This window comes from Scyliorhinus torazame, chromosome 17, assembly GCF_047496885.1.
Source record: "Scyliorhinus torazame isolate Kashiwa2021f chromosome 17, sScyTor2.1, whole genome shotgun sequence".
In the NCBI taxonomy this organism is placed as follows: Eukaryota; Metazoa; Chordata; class Chondrichthyes; order Carcharhiniformes; family Scyliorhinidae; genus Scyliorhinus; species Scyliorhinus torazame.
This window is the reverse complement of record NC_092723.1, coordinates 14,624,628-14,646,926: the sequence shown is the minus strand read 5'-3', so window position 1 is coordinate 14,646,926 and position 22,299 is coordinate 14,624,628. Positions and strand designations below refer to the sequence as shown.

The following is a 22,299-nucleotide window of genomic DNA, read 5'->3' as shown; positions in this document are numbered from 1 at the left end:
ATTGCAATTCAAAGGCTAGATTGTGACAAACTGAGCCTCAACTTGCTCTGCTAAAAGTATAAGGGATGGAGATGCGACAGGATCTGCAACTACAGGTAGCTTGTGCTGACCGACTGCTGATAGTCAAAGTTCAGGCAAGCTTTTCTTTTTTTTTAATTTTTATTCAATTTTGCATTTTTACACTGTACTCACAAAGAGAAAAAAAAACTTGATGAGACGACAACCATTTACATGTTGTACCTTTTTGTTGCCCCACCCTCCGCCCCCTCCGCTCTCCCTTTCCCCTCTTCTGCTATTTCCAGGTCTTAGCTTATCCTAGGCTGCTTCTTTCACGTAGATGGTTTGTTTGGTGTTTGTCCTTTTCTTGTGGCTTGGTGTCGGGCCCTCTGGGCCGTTCATCAGCCTGTTCCTAGACCTGTTTGAAGCCAACAACTGGTTTCCTTGCCTTTTGAAGCTCCGGGGAGATCCTTCGCGAACCGAACAGGAAGAGAAAAGTTGACAGCAGAAAACTCACTTCTCCTCCTTCTTATTTTCACAGAATGGAGGAAAAAGAACAACACGAGGGGTGCCGGACGGGGAGAAAATAAACCAGCTTCAGGGCTTTGAACAGTTGCCAGGAGTTCTCAGGAGTCCTGCCAAGGAAAGATAAATGCTTGCAGAGCGTCAGAATCTTATGAAGGACCGACAAAATATGTCCAGTGAATCTCCCCCTTTGAGCTCACTACGATAAGAGGAGATATGATAGCAGTATTCAAAATCATGAAGAGTTACAGCAAATAATGATAATTTGTTTCCATTGGCTGAGAGTGGCAACCAGAGGACAGATTTAAGGGCTGGACTCTCCGACCACCCCGCCGAGTCGGAGAATCCCCGGGGGGAGTCGCGAATCCCGCCCCGCCACCCCGACGTCGGCTGCCTATTGTCCGGTGCCATTTTTTGGGCGGCGGCAGGATTCCCGCCACGCTGGTCGGGGGCTGTTGACAGCAGCCCCCCCCCCCCCCCAGTGATTCTCCGGGCCTCGATGGGCTGAGTGACCGTCCATTTTTGACCAGTCCCGCCGGGGTGAGTTACTCACCTCACACAAGGCGGGGCCTGGCAGGTAAGGTGGCGGGGGCGGTCCTCGGGGGGGCGCGGGGCGTTCCAGTCCCGAGGGGGTGGGGGGGGGGGGCCACGGTGGCCTGGCCCGGGATCGGGGCCCAACGATCGGCGGGCGGGCTTGTTCCGTGGGGGCACTTCTTTCCTCCACGCAAGGCCCCTGTCGGGCTCCGTCATATTGCCCGGGGGCCGGCGCGGAGACGAGAACCCCCACACATGTGCGGAAATACGCCAGCCAGTCCGCACATGCGCGAGGTCATGCTGGCTGTTCTGCGCATGCGCGATCTGACGCCATCCCTTCGGCGCCGGGTGGAACGGCGCCAACCCCTCCAGCGTCCACCTAGCCCCCCAGAAAGGTGAGAATTCCTCACCTTGGGGGGCCATTGACGCCGGAGTCGTTGGCGCCGGTTTTCCCGCCGGCGTGGGGACTTAGTCCCCAGAAGAAAGGTGTTTGGTAAAAGGAGCCACTGTGACAAAAAATGTATTTCAGCAAATTGTGTTCAGGATTTGGAAGGAACTGCCTCATAGGCTGGTGAAAGACGCAATAGAAGCTTTCTAAAGAGAACTGGAAAAATATTTAAGGGGAACAAATATAGATATGGAGAAGGAGGCGAGGAGCGACATTAACTGGATTGATCCTTGATAGAGCCAGGATTTGATGGACTGGATGGCCTCCTTCTATGTTGTACTATTCTATGGTTCTATGATTTCAGGTAGCAGGAAAGTTGTTCAAAGTTCAATCCATTGAGGCATTTTCAGAGAGTGGCAGCTCCAGCAACTTCCACACATATCCCCCCAGGCCTTCTGATATACAAAGCCATGGATATATTGAGGAGCGGTCTAGCATTGTACCGCCTGGTGGTTTTAGCTGTCGGAGCATCTGAATCTCCTGCAGTGCTGTGTTACAAGTCTGGCTTCCCAGCTTTCCTGCAATTGCTCCTCTATTAAATAATTCATAAAGCGGGAAGCCCCTCAGGGAAAAACATGTTTGCAGCCTTCCCTTTCACTTCAGAGAAATCTTTCAAACATAAAACTGTCTCAAGGGACACTGGCAGCCCAGGAACTCCAACGGAAAGCAAAACGAAAATTTTGAGAAAAATACCAAATCTAGGTTCTGTCGTGAGCTTCTATCAATAAACAAACATATCAACTAATCTTTAAGGTCCTAGCTTGCTGCCCAAAATTCACATTTAACTCAGAGGTATAGGGACACAAAGAAGTCCCTACTGGGTGGGGCAAGGGCATGCTTGACTTCAGCCCTGTCCCCAAATCAAGCTCCCTAGCTGTAAATCACAACCCAACATAACATAAAGTCTGTTGCCAAAATTAGTTGGGGGGGGGGGGGGACGGTGTTGGAGTGCTTACTGGTTGGTTTCTGATTGCTCCGGTCGATCCCAGGTACATACCGGTATTCCGGTTAGGATGTGCGCCGGGTTCAGCTGTTTCTTTTCCCTCTGGTTCAGCTTGTCTTAACAGCTAAGTTATGGCTGTTTTAATAAGTTAGATAGGGCACAAATAATGAAATTTGGAACTTGTGGAGTTGATTTTCATGTGGATCAGATGGACAATGGGTGGGGCATGCCTGGCACCCATCCGGAGGAGTCAGTGGGCAACACAAACCATGTTGGGCTGGGAATTGTCATAATAATAATCATCATAACCTTTATTAGTGTCACCAGTAGGCTCACATTAACACTGCAATGAAGTTACTGTGAAAATCCCCTCGTTGCCACACTCTGGCGCCTGTTAGGGTACACAGAGGGAGAATTCACAGTGTCCAATTCACCTAACAAGCATGTCTTTCGGGACTTTGTGGGAGGAAACTGGAACACCCGGAGGAGCCCCACACAGACACTGGGAGACATGATGATGTGGTGGTGAGCTATCAGCACATTCCACAATAGACAGCTTGCTCGTCTGGAGGGTGGCGAGACGTGAGGCAGGGCAGTTGAATTAGAACAACCTGCAGCTACATTGAGAAGCAGGTAGAAGCGTCAAGTGAAGCACATCCTAAAGCGTCAGAAGCGGAAGAGCCATTTTAAGGAAGCAGTCAACATTTTTTGTGCAACAGCACGGTCAATAAACATGAAAGCCTCTTCTGTGCTATCCATTTTGTACTCGCTTCTCGAGCTTGTTTAACTTCTGTTGCAATATCTCAGACATGTGATTCAATACCGTCTGAGGTACTTCTGTTTCTTGAGGTTGATTGTAAAATTAATTTCATTGGTCTTAATGAGCTGTTGTTTCATGCAGAATATTGATTCTGGTAGGTTGAATGATGTTCAACTGCAAATCGTCATTGCGCCCTGAAAGATAAAGGAAGAACTTCTAGTAATTATTTTCTTCTACTTCTGGATGCTATTAAAGTTAAGGTAACAAATATAAAAGTTACGTTGTCAGGAACTTTAGGATGTACTTCACTGATCTCTACTTGTCTGGTGTGGGTACCTTGCTTGATTTTCGATTGGAAACAACATGCATTTACCGTCTGCTTCCTTGCTCTTCACAGAAAAAAATTCAACCATAACTTGCATTTGGATAGAGCTTTAACAGTGGGAAAACATCCCTAGCATCTCACAAAAGCACATCAAACAAGAATTGACACTGAACCAAAGAAGGCAGTATTAAGAGAGTTGTGTATTCATGTTTGTTCCCAGTTAGAACAGGGTCACTTTAAGAGTTTAATCACATGATGTACTGATAACATCATCGGCCGTTTGGGCGGGCTAACAGTCAGTCTACATGAGCAGCCTGTGTGATAACACCTTCCCAATAAAGCTCTTGGTTGTTTTGTACCTTTGGGGTCTGCAAGTTTCTCTTTGCAAATCTCCTCCTCCTTTGTGGACAGTCCCTCAGGGTCGAGGATGACTTGCTTCCACTCAGCGGGGGATGGGTTCTGCAGGGGCTGAATAGTCCGATCCTGGATCCGCAGTCTCTGCCACAGGTTTGGCAGGTGGTGTTTGATGAGGTGGGTGGGTGCCAGATGGCACAGCTGGCTGCCACTCCCAGTGGCCGTCAAGGTGACGGTTGTCTTGAACGTCTTTGCCTCGGGGTCTTTCCAGGCAACAAGCGGGGATCTGGCTGGAATATCTCAAACGTCCATTCACAGCTGCATCCGCACTGCCACGGATGCCCTATTTGCCCAGACAGCCGACAACCTCAGCTTCAGCCTGGACCAAGCACACCAGGATGCCCAGGTAGAGGGATTTGTCACCATCACTGGCATGCCCCCAGGTCTGGGGGGATGGTAGACCAGACACATGTCGTAAAGGGCACCAGCTATTATGGGGTGCCCTTGATAAATAGGAAGGGGCTCCACTCCCTGAATCTGTAGTTGGTGTGTGACCACCAGCTGCACATCATGCATGCCTGTGCCTAACCCACGACTTGTACATCCTGCTGCACTCATCGGTTCCTGCCACCTCCGAGGCGCTTCCTCGGGTGAGGGGCTGGCTGTTGGGCGACATCCATCAAAACTCCTCTCAGCCTCCTTTTCACCAAGATAAACAATCCTAGTTTCTCCAGTCTACCTTCATAACTGAAGTTCCTTACCCCTGGAATCATTCTCGTGAATATTTTCTGCACTCTCTCCAAAGCCTCCACCATCTTCCTCAAGTGTGACACCCAGAACTGGACACAATACTCCAGCTGAGGCCAAATTAATGCCCTATACCATTTCTTGAACTTTACAAACCTATTAACAAAACCTACGATATGTTTTATTAACCGCTCTCTCAACCTTCAATGACTTATGCAGATACACACCATGATCCCTCTGTTTCTGCACCCTCTTTAGAATTGTGCCTTTTATTTTATATTGTCTCTCTCTGTTTTTCCTACCAAAATGAACCAGTTCAAATTTCTCGACATTGAACTTCATCTGCCACCTGTCCGCCCATTCCACCAACTTTCTATGTCATTTTGAAGTTCGACTGTATCTTCCTCACAGTTCGCAATGCGGGATTCCCTGTTATGTCAGCTGCCAGTATTTTTTCGTGCCCCCTCGTTGCTTCTCTTATTTGCTTTTTTGCCTCCCTTCTTGAACCTTTGATATTATACTTGACATCTGTCAAAAGCACACTTTTCTTCTTTATCCTAATTTCTATCTCTTTTGTCATGCAGCGAGCTGTGGCTTTGTTTGTCCTAACGTTCCCATTCAAGGCAAAATGCCATGACTCTGCCCCAAACTCTTCTTTGAAGGTAGCCCATTGTTCAGCTACCGATCTTCCTGCCAACCTTTGACTCCAAGCTGTTCAACCCAGAATTGTTCCTATTACATTGAAGTTGCCTTCCCAAGATAATTATTCTTACTCTGGATTGTGCTCTGTCCTTTTCCATAGTCAGCCTAAACTTTATGATACAATGATCACTGTCCCCTAATGTTCGCCAACTCTCACTCGATTTATTTGACCCACCTCATTCTCAAGCAATGCCTCCTTTCTCGTCGGTCTGGAAACATACTGCTGTGGAACATTTTCCTGAACACAATGTAGGAACTCTTGCGCCTCTCTGTCCTTTATACTAATACTATCTCAGTCTATATTTAGGTAATTAAAGTACCCATTATAACTCGTAGAATCCCTACAGCGCAGAAGGAGGCCATTCAGTCCGTCGAGATGGGTGACGGTGAGAGGGGCTGGGAGGAAGCAGTCAGTACAGGGAAACCCTGTGGTCGTTCCCCTTAGTAACAAGTATACCACTTTGGATACTGTTGGGGGGGGACACTTACTAGGGGTAAGCCATGGGATACAGGTCTCTGGCACAGAGTCTGTCCCTGTTGCTCAGAAGGGCAGGGGGGAGAGGAGCAGAGCATTAGTCATTGGAGACTCCATAGTTAGGGGGATAGATAGGAGATTCTGTGGGAACGAGAGACTCGCGGTTGGTGTGTTGCCTCCCAGGTGCCAGGGTCCGTGATGTCTCGGATCGTGGGATGGCCTCTGGATAGTCAGAGGCTTTTCCCCAGGGTAGAGGGGTCAATTACTAGGGGGCATAGGTTTAAGGTGAGAGGGGCAAGGTTTAGAGTAGATGTACGAGGCAAGTTTTTTACGCAGAGGGTAGTGTGTGCCTGGAACTCGCTACCGGAGGAGGTGGTGGAAGTAGGGACGATAGTGACATTTAAGGGGCATCTTGACAAATACATGAATAGGATGGGAATAGAGGGATACGGACCCAGGAAGTGTAGAAGATTGTAGTTTAGTCAGGCAGCATGGTCGGCACGGGCTTGGAGGGCTGAAGGGCCTGTTCCTGTGCTGTACATTTCTTTGTTCTTTGTTTGTTCTTTGTGTTTTCGGGATCCTTAAGGGGGAGGGGGTGCAGCCCCAAGCCGTGGTCCACATAGGTACCAACGACATAGGTAGGAAAAGAGATAGGGATGTAAGGCAGGAATTCAGGGAGCAAGGGTGGAAACTTAGATCTAGGACAAACAGAGTTATTATCTCTGGGTTGTTACCCGTGCCATGTGCTAGCGAGACGAGGAATAGGGAGGGAGAGGAGTTGAACACGTGGCTACAGGGATGGTGCAGGAGGGAGGGTTTCAGATTTCTGGATAATTGGGGCTCATTCTGGGGTCAGTGGGACCTCTACAAATGGGATGGTCTACATTGGACCAGAGGGGTACCAATATCCTGGGGGGGAAATTTGCTAATGCTCTTCGGGAGGGTTTAAACTAGTTCAGCAGGGGCTTGGGAACCTGAATTGTAGCTCCAGTGTACAGGAGGTTGAGAGTAGTGAGGTCATGAGTAAGGTTTCAAAGTTGCAGGAGTGTACCGGCAGGCAGGAAGGTGGTTTAAAGTGTGCCATCTTCAATGCCAGGAGCATCCGGAATAAGGTGTGTGAACTTGCGGCATGGGTTGGTACCTGGGACTTCGATGTTGTGGTCATTTCGGAGACATGGATAGAGCCGGGACAGGAATGGTTGTTGCAGGTGCTGGGGTTTAGATATTTCAGTAAGCTCAGGGAAGGTGGTAAAAGAAGGGGACGGGTGGCATTGTTAGTCAAGGACAGTATTACGGTGGCAGAAAGGACGTTTGATGAGGACTCGTCTACTGAGGTCGTATGGGCTGAAGTTAGAAACGGGGAAGGAGAGGTCACCCTGTTAGGGGTTTTCTATAGGCCACCAAAAAGTTTCAGAGATGTAGAGGAAAGGATTGCAAAGATGCTTCTGGATAGGAGCGAAAGCAACAGGGTAGTTGTTATGGGGGACTTTAACTTTCCAAATTTTGACAGGAAACGCTATAGTTCGAGTACTTTAGATGGGTCCGTTTTTGTCCAATATATGCAGGAGCGTTTCCTGACACAGTATGTAGATACGCCAACGAGAGGCGAGGCCATTTGGGATTTGGTACTGGGTAATGAATCAGGACAGGTGTTAGATTTGGAGGTAGGTGAGCAGTTTGGTGATCGTGACTGTCATGATATCCAGATCAGCATATCATGGTGCAATCACACACACACTGATGGACAGGCATTTGGACCAACCAGCACACACACAACATCGCAGCCAATCACGAGTAAGAGCACACGCACTATAAAAGGGGGAACACGAGAGTTCCCGCTCATTCTGGTAGGAGACAGCTCGGGACACAGAGCTTGCAGCGTGACACTCAGACATAGACCATGTGCTGAGTGCCTCACCCACATTAGTGATAGGGCAAGGTATATAGGTTAGCTGGTAGCGAACGTGTCCAAGTTAGTTGCATCGGTTAGTTAACATAATAAAATCAAGTTGTACCATCTACAGCTGTGTTGGCTCATTTGTGTATCAGGACACGCAACACGACACTGACCACAATTTGATTCCGTTTACTTTAGTGATGGAAAGGGATAGGTATACACCGCAGGGCAAGAGTTATATCTGGGGGAAAGGCAATTATGATGCGATGAGGCAAGACTTAGGATGCATCGGATGGAGAGGAAAACTGCAGGGGATGGGCACAATGGAAATGTGGAGCTTGTTCAAGGAACAGCTACTGCGAGTCCTTGATAAGTATGTACCTTAGAGGCAGGGAGGAAGTGGTCGAGCAAGGGAACCGTGGTTTACTAAAGCAGTCGAAACACTTGTCAAGAGGAAGAAGGAGGCCTATGTAAAGATGAGACATGAAGGTTCTGTTAGGGCACTCGAGAGTTACAAGTTAGCTACGAAGGACCTAAAGAGAGAGCTAAGAAGAGCCAGGAGGGGACATGAGAAGTCTTTGGCAGGTAAGATCAAGGATAACCCTAAAGCTTTCTAGAGATATGTCAGGAATAAAAGAATGACTAGGGTAAGAGTAGGGCCAGTCAAGGACAGTAGCAGGAAGTTGTGCGTGGAGTCCGAGGAGATAGGAGAGGTGCTAGATGAATATTTTTCATCAGTATTCACACAGGAAAAAGATAGTGTTGTCGAGGAGAATACTGAGATTCAGGCTACTAGACTAGAAGGGCTTGAGGTTCATAAGGAGGAGGATGATTGCAAATGTTGTCCCCTTGTTCAAGAAGGGAAGTAGAGACAACCCCAGTAACTATAGACTAGTGAGCCTTACTTCTGTTGTGGGCAAAATCTTGGAAAGGTTTATAAGAGATAGGATGTATAATCATCTGGAAAGGAATAATTTGATTAGAGATAGTCAACACGGTTTTGTGAAGGGTAGGTCGTGCCTCACAAACCTTATTGAGTTCTTTGAGAAGGTGACCAAACAGGTGGATGAGGGTAAAGCAGTTGATGTGGTGTATATGGATTTCAGTAAAGCGTTTGATAAGGTTCCCCACGGTAGGCTACTGCAGAAAATATGGAGGCATGGGACTCAGGGTGATTTAGCAGTTTGGATCAGAAATTGGCGAGCTGGAAGAAGACAAAGGGTGGTGGTTGATGGGAAATGTTCAGACTGGAGTCCAGTTACTAGTGGTGTACCACAAGGATCTGTTTTGGGGCCACTGCTGTTTATAATTTTTATAAATGACCTGGAGGAGGGCGTAGAAGGATGGGTGAGTAAATTTGCAGATGACACTAAAGTCGGTGGAGTTGTGGACAGTGCGGAAGAATGTTACAAGTTACAGAGGGACATAAATAAGCTGCAGCGCTGGGCTGAGAGTGGCAAATGGAGTTTAATGCAGAAAATTGTGAGGTGATTCATTTTGGAAGGAATAACAAGAAGACAGAGTACTGGGCTAATGGTAAGATTCTTGGCAGTGTGGATGAGCAGAGAGATCTCGGTGTCCATGTACAAAGATCCCTGAAAGTTGCCACCCAGGTTGAGAGGGTTGTTAAGAAGGCGTACGGTGTGTTAGCTTTTATTGGCAGAGGGATTGAGTTTCGGAGCCATGAGGTCATGTTGCAGCTGTACAAAACTCTGGTGCGGCCGCATTTGGAGTATTGCGTGCAATACTGGTCGCCGCATTATAGGAAGGATGTGGAAGCATTGGAAAGGGTGCAGAGGAGATTTACCAGAATGTTGCCTGGTATGGAGGGAATATCTCATGAGGAAAGGCTGAGGAACTTGAGACTGTTTTCGTTAGAAAGAAGAAGGTTAAGAGGTGACTTAATTGAGGCATACAAGATGATCAGAGGATTGAATCGGGTGGACAGTGAGAGCCTTTTTCCTCGGATGGTGATGTCTAGCACGAGGGGACATAGCTTTAAATTGAGGGGAGATAGATATAGGACAGATGTCAGAGGTAGGTTCTTTACTCAGAGAGTAGTAAGGGCATGGAATGCCCTGCCTGCAACAGTAGTGGACTCGCCAACACTAAGGGCATTCAAATGGTCATTGGATAGACATATGGACGATAAGGGAATAGTGTAGATGGGCTTTAGAGTTTTTTCACAGGTCGGCGCAACATCGAGGGCCGAAGGGCCTGTACTGCGCTGTAATGTTCTATGTTCTATGAGTCAGCGCCAACCCTCTGAACGAGCACCCTACCCAGGCCCATTCCCCTGTAAACCAGTAACCCCTCTTAGCAAGGGACAATTTAGCATGGCCAATCCACATAACCTGCATATCTTTTAGACTCTGGGAAGAAACCGGAATACCCGGAGGAAACCCATGCAGACATGGGGAGAAAGTGTCCAAACTTCAGACAAGCAGTCAACCAAGGTCGGAATCGAACCCGGGATCCGGGCATTGTGAGGCAGAAGTGCTAACCAACCTGCCACCCTTAATTATGCTATATTTTTTTCACCTCTCTGTATTTCTTTGCAAATGTGTTCCACCTCTCTGTATTCTATGCATTCTATGCTCGGTTCGAGCAGGTAACCAACAATCCGCCTGCGAGTGCCCCAGCAGCCCATAATTCACCCATACCCACCATCACAGCTTCCGAAGTCAGATTGGCCTTCCTGAAAGTGAACCCTCGGAAGGCGATGGGCCCGGACGAGATCCCTGGTCGTGCACTCAGAGCCTGCGCGGACCAGCTGGCAGAGGTATTCGCGGACATCTTTAACCTGTCCCTACTCCACTCCGTGGTCCCACCTGCTTCAAGAAGACCACCATCATACCGGTACCAAAGAAGAACCAGGCAACGTGCCTCAATGACTACCGTCCAGTGGCCCTGACTTCAGTCGTAATGAAGTGCTTCGAGAGGTTGATCATGAAGCGCATCACCTCCATACTCCCAGAACGCCTTGATCCACTGTAATTCGCATACCGCTGCAACCGGTCCACATCAGACGCCATTTCCCTGGCTCTACACTCATCCCTAGAGCATCTCGAAAACAAGGACTCCTACATCAGACTCCTATTTATTGACTACAGCTCCGCCTTCAACACCATAATCCCAGCCAAGCTCATATCAAAGCTCCAAAACCTAGGACTTGGCTCCCCACTCTGCAACTGGATCCTTGATTTTCTGACCAACAGACCACAATCAGTAAGAATGAACAACAACACCTCCTCCACAATAGTCCTCAACACCGGGGCCCCGCAAGGCTGCGTACTTAGCCCCCTACTCAACTCCCTGTACACACACGACTGCGTGGCAAAACTTGGTCCCAACTCCATCTACAAGTTTGCTGACGATACGACCATAGTGGGCCGGATCTCGAATAACGACGAGTCAGAATACAGAGATAGAGAACCTAGTGGAGTGGTGTAGTGTCAACAATCATTTCCTTAATGCCAGCAAAACTAAAGAGCTGGTCATTGACTTCAGGAAGCAAAGTACTGTACACACCCCTGTCAGCATCAACGGGGCCGAGGTTGAGATGGTTTGCAGTTTCAAATTCCTAGGGGTACACAACTCCAAAAATCTGTCCTGGTCCACCCACGTCGACGCTACCACGAAGAAAGCATAACAGCGCCTATACTTCCTCAGGAAACTAAGGAAATTCGGCATGTCCACATTAACCCTTACCAACTTTTACAGATGCACCATAGAAAGCATCCTATCGGGCTGCATCACAGCCTGGTATGGCAACTGCTCGGCCCAGGACCGCAAGAAACTTCAGAGAGTCGTGAACACCGCCCAGTCCATCACACAAACCTGCCTCCCATCCATTGGCTCCATCTACACCTCCCGCTGCCTGGGGAAAGTGGGCAGCATAATCAAAGATCCCTCCCACCCAGCTTATTCACTCTTCCAACTTCTTCCATCGGGCAGGAGATACAGAAGTCTGAGAACACGCACGAACAGACTCAAAAACAGCTTCTTCCCCACTGTCACCAGACTCCTAAATGACCCTCTTATGGACTGACCTCATTAACACTACACCCTGTATGCTTCATCCGATGCCAGTGCTTTTGTAGTTACATTGTATATGTTGTGTTGCCCTATTATGTATTTTCTTTTCTTCCCTTTTCTTCCCATGTATTTAATGATCTGGTGAGCTGCTCGCAGAAAAATACTTTTCACTGTACCTCGGTACACGTGACAATAAACAAATCCAATCCAATCCAATCTCTGCAAATTTGTTCCTCTACATCCTTCCCACTGGTTGTCAGCCCAAGAAACGTAATTATACCTTTTTATTCCTTAGCTCTAGCCAAATAGATTCAATGACCATTCTTTCTTCTGCACTGCAATGGTCTCCTTAATCAATATTACCACTCCCTTTTACTTCTTTTCCTATCTTTCCTGAACATCTTGTGTCCTAGAATATTTAACCTCAAGTCATCAGACCATAAGTCATAGGAGCGGAAGAAAGGCCATTCAGCCCATCGAGTCCACTCCACCATTCAATCATGGCTGATTTCAACTCCATTTACCCGCTCTCTCTCCATAGCCCTTAATTCCTCGAGAAATCAAGAATTTATCAACTTCTGTCTTAAAGACACTCAACGTACCGGCCTCCACCGCCCTCTGTGGCAATGAATTCCACAGACCCACCACTCTCTGGCTGAAGAAATTTCTCCTCATCTCTGTTCTAAAGTGTCTCCCTTTTATTCTAAGGCTGTGCCCCCGGGTCCTAATCTCCCCTGCTAATGGAAACAATTTCCCTACGTCCACCCTATCTAAGCCATTCATTATCGTGTAAGTTTCTATTAGATCTCCCCTCAACCTCCTAAACTCTAATGAATATAATCCCAGGATCCTCAGACGTTCATCGTATGTTAGGCCGACCATTCCTGGGATCATCCGTGTGAATCTCCGCTGGACCCGCTCCAGTGCCAGTATGTCCTTCCAGAAGTGTGGGGCCCAAAATTGCTCACAGTATTCTAAATGGGGCCTAACTAATGCTTTATAAAGCTTCAGAAGTACATCCCTGCTTTTATATTCCAAGCCTCTTGAGATAAATGACAACATTGCATTTGCTTTCTTAATTACGGACTCAACCTGCAAGTTTACCTTTAGAGAATCCTGGACTAGGACTCCCAAGTCCCTTTGCACTTCAGCATTATGAATTTTGTCACTGTTTAGAAAATAGTCCGTGCCTCTATTCTTTTTTCCGAAGTGCAAGACCTTGCACTTGCCCATGTTGAATTTCATCAGCCATTTCTTGGACCACTCTCCTAAACTGTCTAAATCTTTCTGCAGCCTCCCCACCTCCTCCATACTACCTGTCCCTCCACCTATCTTTGTATCATCGGCAAACTTAGCCAGAATGCCCCCAGTCCCGTCATCTAGATCGTTAATATATAAAGAGAACAGCTGTGGCCCCATCACTGAACCCTGCGGGACACCACTCGTCACCGGTTGCCATTCCGAAAAAGAACCTTTTATCTCAACTCTCTGCCTTCTGCCTGACAGCCAATCGTCAATCCATGCCTCGAATACCATGGGCCCTTATTTTACTCAGCAGTCTCCCGTGAGGCACCTTATCAAAGGCCTTTTGGAAGTCAAGATAGATAACATCCATTGGCTCTCCTTGGTCTAACCTATTTGTTATCCCTTCAAAGAACTCTAACAGGTTTGTCAGGCACGACCTCCCCTTACTAAATCCATGCTGACTTGTCCTAATCCGACCCTGCACTTCCAAGAATTTAGAAATCTCATCCTTAACAATGGATTCTAGAATCTTGCCAACAACCGAGGTTAGGCTAATTGGCCTATAATTTTCCATCTTTTTCCTTGTTCCCTTCTTGAACAGGGGGGCTACAACAGCGATTTTCCAATCATCTGGGACTTTCCCTGACTCCAGTGACTTTTGAAAGATCATAACTAACGCCTCCACTATTTCTTCAGCTATCTCCTTTAGAACTCTAGGATGTAGCCCATCTGGGCCTGGAGATTTATCAATTTTTAGACCTCTTAGTTTCTCTAGCACTTTCTCATTTGTGATGGCTACCATATTCAACTCTGCCCCCTGACTCTCCTGAATTGTTGGGATATTACTCATGTCTTCTACTGTGAAGACTGACGCAAAGTACTTATTTAGTGTGGCGCACAAAGACTCCGTGAGACAAACAGAGTGAAGTCGATGAGGCTTTATTAAGCGTGTCTGTTCCCCAGCAGCCCGATAGTAAACTGGCATGCGGGGGAAGGCACCGGCTTCTTATACTTCGCCTTCAGGGCGGAGTATGAGGTCAACGGCCAACCAGGACCCGGGATCTGTCAGCCAATGACATGAGGGCTTCCAGTCCCACATGACCCCCAATACATACTACCACATTTAGTTCCTCATCTATTTCCTTGTCTCCCATCACTAGATTACCAGCGTCATTTTGGAGTGGCCCAATGTCTACTTTTGCCTCCCGTTTGTTTTTAATGTATTTAAAGAAACTTTTACTATCATTCCTAATGTTACTGGCTAGCCTACCTTCATATTTGATCCTCTCTTTCCTTATTTCTCTCTTTGTTATCCTCTGTTTGTTTTTGTAGCCTTCCCAATCTTCTGACTTCCCACTACTCTTTGCCACATTATAGGCTTTCTCTTTTGCTTTGATGCATTCCCGAACTTCCTTTGTCAGCCATGGCTGCCTAATCCCCCCTCTGATAACCTTTATTTTCTTTGGGATGAACCTCTGTACTGTGTCCTCAATTACTCCCAGAAACTCCTGCCATTGCTGTTCTACTGTCTTTCCCAGTAGGGTCTGCTCCCAGTCGATTTTCGTCAGTTCCTCCCTCATGCCCCTGTAATTACTTTATTTAGCTGTAACAGCTTTACATCTGATTCTACCTTCTTTCTTTCAAATTGGAGATTGAATTCTACCATATTATGATCACTGCCTCCTAAGTGTTCCCTTACTTTAAGATCTTTAATCAAGTCTGGCTCATTACATAACACTAAGTCCAGAATGGCCTGTTCCCTCGTGGGCTCCATCACAAGCTGTTCCAAAAAGCCCTCCTGTAAACATTCAATGAATTCCCTTTCCTTGGGTCCACTGGCAGCATTATTTACTCAGTCTACCTGCATATTGAAATCCCCCATGATCACTGTGACCTTGCCTTTCTGACATGCACTTTCTATTTTGTGGTGCATTTTGTGCCCCTGGTCCTGACCACTGTTAGGAGGCCTGTACATAACTCCCATTATGGTTTTTTTGCCTTTGTGGTTCCTCAACTCTACCCACACAGACTCCACATCATCTGACCCTATGTCGTTTAGTGCTATTGATTTAATTTCATTCCTAATTAACAAGGCAACCCCGCCCCCTCTGCCTACCTCTCTGTCTTTTCGATAGGTTGTGAATCCCTAGATGTTTAAATGCCAGCCCTGAACCCCCTGCAACCACGTCTCTGTGATGCCTACCACATCATACCTGCCAGTCACAATCTGGGCCACAAGCTTATCTACCTTGTTCCGTACACTGCGCGCATTTAAATATAGCACCTTTAATTCTCTATTGACCGTCCCTTTTTGTTTTCTTAATGTGGTGGACCTTGGTTTACTGAGCCTTTCCATACACTGTGTCATATTTTGTGGGATGGGGACTATCGTAACTTCTCCTGAGTTCTGTCTTTTCGTGCTTTTTTGTATTCCTAAGCAGCTACGCTTCCCACTGATTACTTCACCTCTTGGTTCCCTGACTTTCCCTTCCCTGACTTTCCCTTCCCCTCCAATCTCTAGTTTAAAGTCCTATTGACCACCCTATTTACTCTTTTCGCCAGAACACTGGTCCCAGCTCGGTTCAGGTGGAGACCATCCCAACGGTATAGGTCCCCCCGTCCCAAAACTGATGCCAGTGTCCCATGAAAAGAAACCCCTCTTTCCCACACCACTCTTTCAGCCACGTGTTAACTTCCCTTATTCTTGCCTCCCTCTGCCAATTTGCACGTGGCTCGGGCAGTAATCCGGAGATTATGACCCTTGAGGACCTGTTTTTTAATTTGAATCCTAGCTCTTTATAATCTCTAAACAGGTCCTCTTTCCTAGACTTGCCTATGTTGTTGGTACCGACATGGACCACAACAACTGGATCCTCCCTCTCCAGTATCCTTTCAAGCCAGTCAGAGATGTCCTACACCCTAGCACCGGGCAGGCAACATACCATGCGGGACTCTTTATCCTGCTCACAAAGGATACTATCTATCCCCCTGATAATAGAATCCCCTACAACTACAACTTGCCTATTTACTCCCTCCCCTTGAATGAACCATGGTGCCTTGGTCAGCTGACTCATCCTTCCTGCAGCCCTGTTCGCCATCCACACAGGTGCCTCATACCTGTTGGGCAGGGTCAAGGGCTGAGGCTCCTGAGTTCCTGACTGCTGGTTCCCTTTACCTGCCTGACTTGCAGTCACACCCTGCTGTCCCTGGCCACTGGCAGGATTTAAACTACTTACTCTGACAGGTGTGATTGCCTCCTGAAACACAGTGTCCAGGTAAGTCTCCCCCTCCCGGATGTGCCTCAGTGTTTGAAGCTCAGACTCCAGCTCATCAACTCTGAGCCGGAGCTCTTCGAGCAGCCAACACTTACTGCAGATGTGGTCGCTGCAGCTCGCAATGGGATCTGCCAGCTCCCACATCAAGCAGCTCAAGCACATCACCTGACCCACCATCTCTAATTAATTAATTAGTTTAAATTAAGTTTACGAGTTTAGCTGTGTTTTTTTTAAATTTGGGGCAGATTTGCTATCAACCAATCAGATCACAGCTTCCCTCTGATGTCACTTTTGGAAAAAAAACTGAAAGTTACCATTAGGTTTTTATACTCACAGAGGCTGCTCCTCCTCCTCCGAACGGCTTCCGAAATTAGGCCAGAAGAAAGAGAGAGAACAAAACAGTAGGGAAAAAGCACCTTCTCCCACTCTTCACCGAAACAGCTTACCTGTTGTTCATTCCCCTTCTCAGCAAGCACTCACTCAGCACCTCTGCGCCCTGCACGATAATACCTGAGGGAAAAGAAAAGAAAAACTACTTACCAGTCACCAGCCAATCCCTTACCTGCAGGCTGTGGCGTCACGGTTCAACTTCTTTCTACTTCTACCTGCCCTTGAGTCTCCCTCTTGATCTTTACAGCGGTTGTTTTTTTTTGGTTAGAGGAGGGGGTAGGGAAGGAAACACTGAAGAAGTGTTTTGGGTTTAAGTGTCACTTGACAACAGCTCCTCCACAAACTACCTTCAAGTTAGGGTGACCACGACGGAGGTATGCAAATTTCCCTTGCAACACCAATCAGCAGCTCTGCTCTACTGCCCTCTGCTGGATGCTTGTCTTCACTCGAACAGCTAGGGTCTCTAGCTCAGGTACACCTTCAAGTTAGGGTGACCACGACGGAGGTATGCAAATTTCCCTTGCACCATCAATCAGCAGCTCCGCTCTACTGCCCTCTGCTGGATGCTTGTCTTCACTCGAACAGCTAGGGTCTCTAGCTCAGGTACACCTTCAAGTTAGGGTGACCACGACGGAGGTATGCAAATTTCCCTTGCAACACCAATCAGCAGCTCCGCTCTACTGTCCTCTGCCTTTCTTTGAGCCAGGTCTCTGTTATAGCATCATATTCCCATGGAACTAGGTGTCTAGAGCTCACCAATCTTATTTGCTACACTCCATGCATTCACACACATGCACAGTCATCTTGATTCAGACTTTATTACATTCTCCCTGACTATGACCCCCACAAATTAACTTAATATTCCTTATTCTAGTGCTATTTATCTCTCTTAGTATTGTGTGAATCTTGGTATTCCTCCCTGATATTATCTTCTAGTTCACTCACCCCTGCAAGTTAGTATGAACACTCCCCAATAGCACCAGCAAGGAACTCAGTTTCAGAATTGGTTCTATTGCCCCAAGAATCTAAAGCCTTTCCTCCTCCAGCCACACATTCACTTGCTTAATCTTCCTATTTTTATCTTCACTTGTGAATAGTAATGGGAGTAATCTGGGGATTGCTAACTTTGAGGCCCTGCTTGCTAATTTCCTCCCGAGTATTATGATCTGGCAGGTGGTAAGTGGCATACAAACCAAATCCCAAAGGGAAACTTGGCAAGCTATCATAACTATTTTTGATTTGGATTATACTACGAGAAGTGCCGAAGTTAGGACTCACAAATTCCAGTAACACGTTTGGAAATATTAAATATTAAATTAAAATATTTATTAATCAAAGAAACAAATACTTAAACACACAAGATATCATTTACACAGTTGACTTTTTTCTGACAGAACATTCTCCCAAAGGGATTCTTATTGGATAAACTCACAAATAAACACCCTATAGGCAACAATCTCTTCTATATTGTTTAAATATAAAAATCCAGTAAATAAAACCCCCGAGGCAATATCCTATTCTTCACACTAGCTCTCTAAATTCTGACTCCAGAACAACATCCCTCTTTCTACCTATGTTGTTCATACCAGTGTGGACTACAGCTGCTAGCTGTTCACCATCCCCAATCAGGGTGCTCTGCATCCATTCAGTGACATGCTTTACCCTGGCACTAGGGAGGCAACACACACATCTGAATTCACGTATGCAGTCACAAAAATGCCTCTCTATTCCCCTAACTAGAGAATCACCTATCCCAATGCTCTTCCAGTCTTCCTCGTGCCCATGCCCCCCTTGTACAGCTGAGTCACCTATCGCACCATGGCCTTGGCTCTATTGCACTCCCCAGGAGAACCATCACTCTCTTCAGGATTCAGAACTGAATACCAGTTGGAGAATGAGATGCAATCAGGGGACTCCTGCACTATCTGCCTGTTCCTTTCTGACTGCCTGGTGGTCACCCATTCACTCTCTACCTGCATATTTTAACGATGCGGGTTGACCACATCTATAAATGTGCAAACCATGAAGCTCTCAACCTCACGGATGCATCACAACGACAACAGCCTTCTGACATCTGGACCTCAGCCTTCTGCGTCTGATGACACTTCCTGCATAAATGATGATCCAGGACGTGGGAAGCAGCTGGAGTTCCCACAGAGCATTGAATATGCACATTAGTGGTCAGAAGAACTCTGCCAATTCTTTATTTATTAGTTAACCGTGTTGCTGTTAATAACCCTTACTGTTATTAATAAACCTTACTATTAATATATCTTATTATACCGATAAATTCTAATACTTAACACACTTTACTAGTGTTAAGAATTGGGGAAAATTAAGGTTAAAAAATCAAAGTAAAACAGGGAGATGATTAAAGGATGATATCTGGAAAAATGATGAGATGCAAATTTGCCGATCAGTGGAAAACAGGTTTTTACATCTGTGATAAGGGAAAACAATGGACTTATAGCGGTGGCAACTTCAAAGTGGAGAGATAACGAAGTGGACACATAACAGCCAAAAGCCAATTCCACAGGGTGAATAACATCAAAGGGAAATAGACAGTATGGGTGGGATTCTCCGACCCTCTGCGCCGAAATCGCGCTCGGCGCGGAGAATTACCAAAAATAGGCTCCCACTCTAGCAGAATCGGCGCCTGTCGCGCACGCGCAGTCGACGCGGTGCCTGTGGGGGGGCCGTTGAAAGCGACCCCGCGGCGATTCTCCGTGCTCGACGGGCCATGTGCCCGCCGTCGTGTCCCACATGTGGTCCCAGCCAGCGGGAACGTGGCGTTCTGCTGCGGGGGACGTCCAGCTGGTGGTGGTGGTGGGGGGGATCTGACTCCGGCGGGGGGGGGGGGCCTCCACACTGACAGTGGAAGAACGTGCAGACTCCACACAGTCAGTGACCCAAGCCAGGAATCGCCCCAGGACCCTGGCGCTGTGAAAGAACAGTGCTAACCAATGTGCGACCGTGCCGTCCTGCATGTAGGATCCATGTAAGAAGTCTTACAACACCAGGTTAAAGTCCAACAGGTTTGTTTCAAATCACTAGCTTTCGGAGCACTGCTCCTTCCTCGGGTAAGATCCATGTAAGCAGAATTGTGCATTAGCTGCCAAGTGCTGCGAGGAATTGATGGGGCAAACATTCCAATGTGCCCCTCTCACCCACCCCACACACGAATGGGCAGAACAAGTTTCCATTACCAAGATGGCGGCCGCAGAGCCTCACCAGAGGCGGGTCAGGTGCCCCGGCCGGCGGAGAGCCCACGTGATGACTCTTCCCAGGTTGCGGCTGCGCAACGCCGCCCCGCCAGGGCCTCGAATGGCGCGCAGGCGCGCTGGCGCCACTTCTCCTCCCCCACCCCGGGCCCGGGTAGCGCATGCGCGGCGAGCGGGTTTCGCGGCGAAGGAGAAGGCCGCTCGCAGTTGGTCGCCATCTTGTGCTGCTGTGTTCCTATTCGCCGCCGGGGCATTGTGTTTAATACCGGAGCCAATCAGAGGGGCAAAAGCGCGGGGTAAGTCCGGCAAATTGCTGCCAACAGGCTGAGAGCTGGAGTTGGACAGGGAAATGGGAGTGAGAAGAAGCAGCGGTGCGACGCGGGGGTGGATTATCACTCACTCTCCCACCTCCCTCAATATCGGACCGGGGGGGGGGGGGGGGGAGAGAGGAAGCAAATATATTCAAAATTACCGAGCGAGCAGCAAAGACGGGGGTTTGGGCGGGAAGCGAGCTTTCTTTCCCGCCGCCGTTCTCAACGGCAGCCCGCCGCCGCTTCGCCCTTTTCGGTCCGCTTTCGCCCTCCGTGGTCCGCATTCCGGGTCCCCCCTACCCGGTCCGCCTTTCGCACCGCGCGCGCCCCCCCAGAACAGCGGGAGTGGGGGTTAAAATGGCGGCCGTGTGGGGTCCCACCGGGGTGGGAGAGAACCCTCAATGCGGGCCCGCGAGTACTCGGGGCTGTTTGGTCACTTATCGTGGCTTTTTTTTTTTCTTTTTTGGGGGGGAGGGGGGCGCTGTTATTATTTGCCCTTTGTTATCAAAATAGTTGCGTTAATTGTCTAGACAAATAAATGGCGGGCGACTATGGGGTCCAGGAATGCAGCCTTGCTGTATAGCCCTCCCTTCTAAGTGATCCTCTGCGCTCTTGACGAAATGCTTCTTCACCCTGATGTTGATCCGGGTGGAAGAATGTAATTGTGTCACTGATCAATGCCATTTTCCCTTGTCGTCGTCCACCCCCCCCCCCCCCCCCAAAAAAAGAAAACCTGCACCGAACATCTTTAGCCTTCTCCAGTGTCATTTCAGTCGCCCTCTCCCTCCTTTCCTGCCCGAGAGCTCTTCCCGAGTGTGAGGAGTGCTGAGGTAAAGCAAAGCAATATGCAATGCTTTGCAAATCATACGACCGATTTATCTTCCCAAAAAATTTACATTTCTGTATTTCGTGTTGGGAAGTCAAGTCACAGAGATTGGACTGGGGGTTGTTCAACTCTTGGTAATATGGGGACTTGGGTGCAAAAATACATTGGGTTAATGTTTACATGCCACATTTAATCTTTGCTGTTTTAGTTAAATTTATCGACAATTTATAATGTTTTATTGTCACCAATGGATGCTTTCAATCAATCTGGAAATCTTCAGGTGGCAAGATGTTTCTGTTTGGCAGACGAGTTGTGTTTTAAAGTGGCTATGATATCACTGGTCTCCAATTATGAATGTCCCTGGTATCAAGTGCCATCAATGTGAAATAGAAATACATTTTTTAATTCCCAGTCTCTAGAATTGTTTGTTTTGCTTTTAACAGATTTATGTTTTCCTGCCTCTTTAGTTTTTGAATCTGAACTTAAAAGGATGTTTCATTTTAGTCTGTAACATGTTTTAAGATTTTGAATTGTCTGCAGTAAATTATCATAACTTTTGATAGTAGTTCTGAAGATAAAGTTGGAATCAATGATTTAACAAAACAACTTGGTCAGGTTTTAAATTGGTAATCTCTATTGTCACAAGTAGGCTAACATTAACACTGCAATGAAGTTCCTGTGAAAAGCCCTGTTCGGATACACAGGAGAATTCAGAATGTCCAAATTACCTAACATTATGTCTTTCGGAACTTGTGGGAGGAAACCGGAGCCTCCGGAGGAAGCCCACACAGATACAGGGAGAACATGTAGACAGTGACCCAAGCCGGGAATCGAACATGGGACCCTGGTGCTGTGAAGCAATGGTTCTAGTTACTGTGCTGCCCAGGGTGGTTTGAGTCAACTGAACTTTGATTAACATATGGGTTATAACCTTTCAAATTTGGATAATTTGTGGAAGGCACTTTGGATATACGACAGTTGAGATGAAGTATTGGAAATAGATGGTCAATGTGAAATGATGAACCAGCGTCAAAGTAATGGTTTTCAATTTAAGAACACTTTTCTTATAGTTTTATCAATGGGTTATCAGGCAAAGGCAATTAATAAGAATCATCTGTCTGATAGTGGTCTTGGAACATACTGTTGTTTAAAATGATTCCGTTACAAAAAATGAGCACTAATATTAAAACCGTGGTGACTTTGAAAATTATAAGTTTGAAAAGTGAATTTTACATGAGAAATAGAATGGGCATGAACCATCTACATCAGCTCCCCTATTCTGCCCT

At 47.3% G+C, this 22,299-nt stretch overlaps 1 protein-coding gene and 1 long non-coding RNA gene across 7 annotated transcripts in view; one reads left to right on the top strand and one right to left on the bottom strand.

Moving 5' to 3' along the window:
- Window positions 1-279: 279 nt before the first annotated feature.
- On the bottom strand, window positions 280-20,493 carry LOC140393741 (uncharacterized). Its single transcript, XR_011935721.1, has 3 exons — window positions 20,349-20,493; window positions 16,712-16,775; window positions 280-3,401 (listed from the first exon to the last, which is right to left on the bottom strand). It is a non-coding gene; the product is annotated as an uncharacterized lncRNA (long non-coding RNA).
- The window catches only part of LOC140393739 (nuclear transcription factor Y subunit alpha-like), a 70,659-nt gene continuing 68,379 nt past the window's right edge, over window positions 20,020-22,299 (top strand). For 5 of the 6 annotated variants that reach the window (XR_011935720.1, XM_072480083.1, XM_072480082.1 and 2 more), the window contains exon 1: window positions 20,020-20,172. The gene's annotated coding sequence lies outside the window, so the exon portion shown is untranslated. The remainder of the gene's footprint in view (window positions 20,173-22,299) is intronic. The other variant, XM_072480079.1, reaches the window with a different exon arrangement.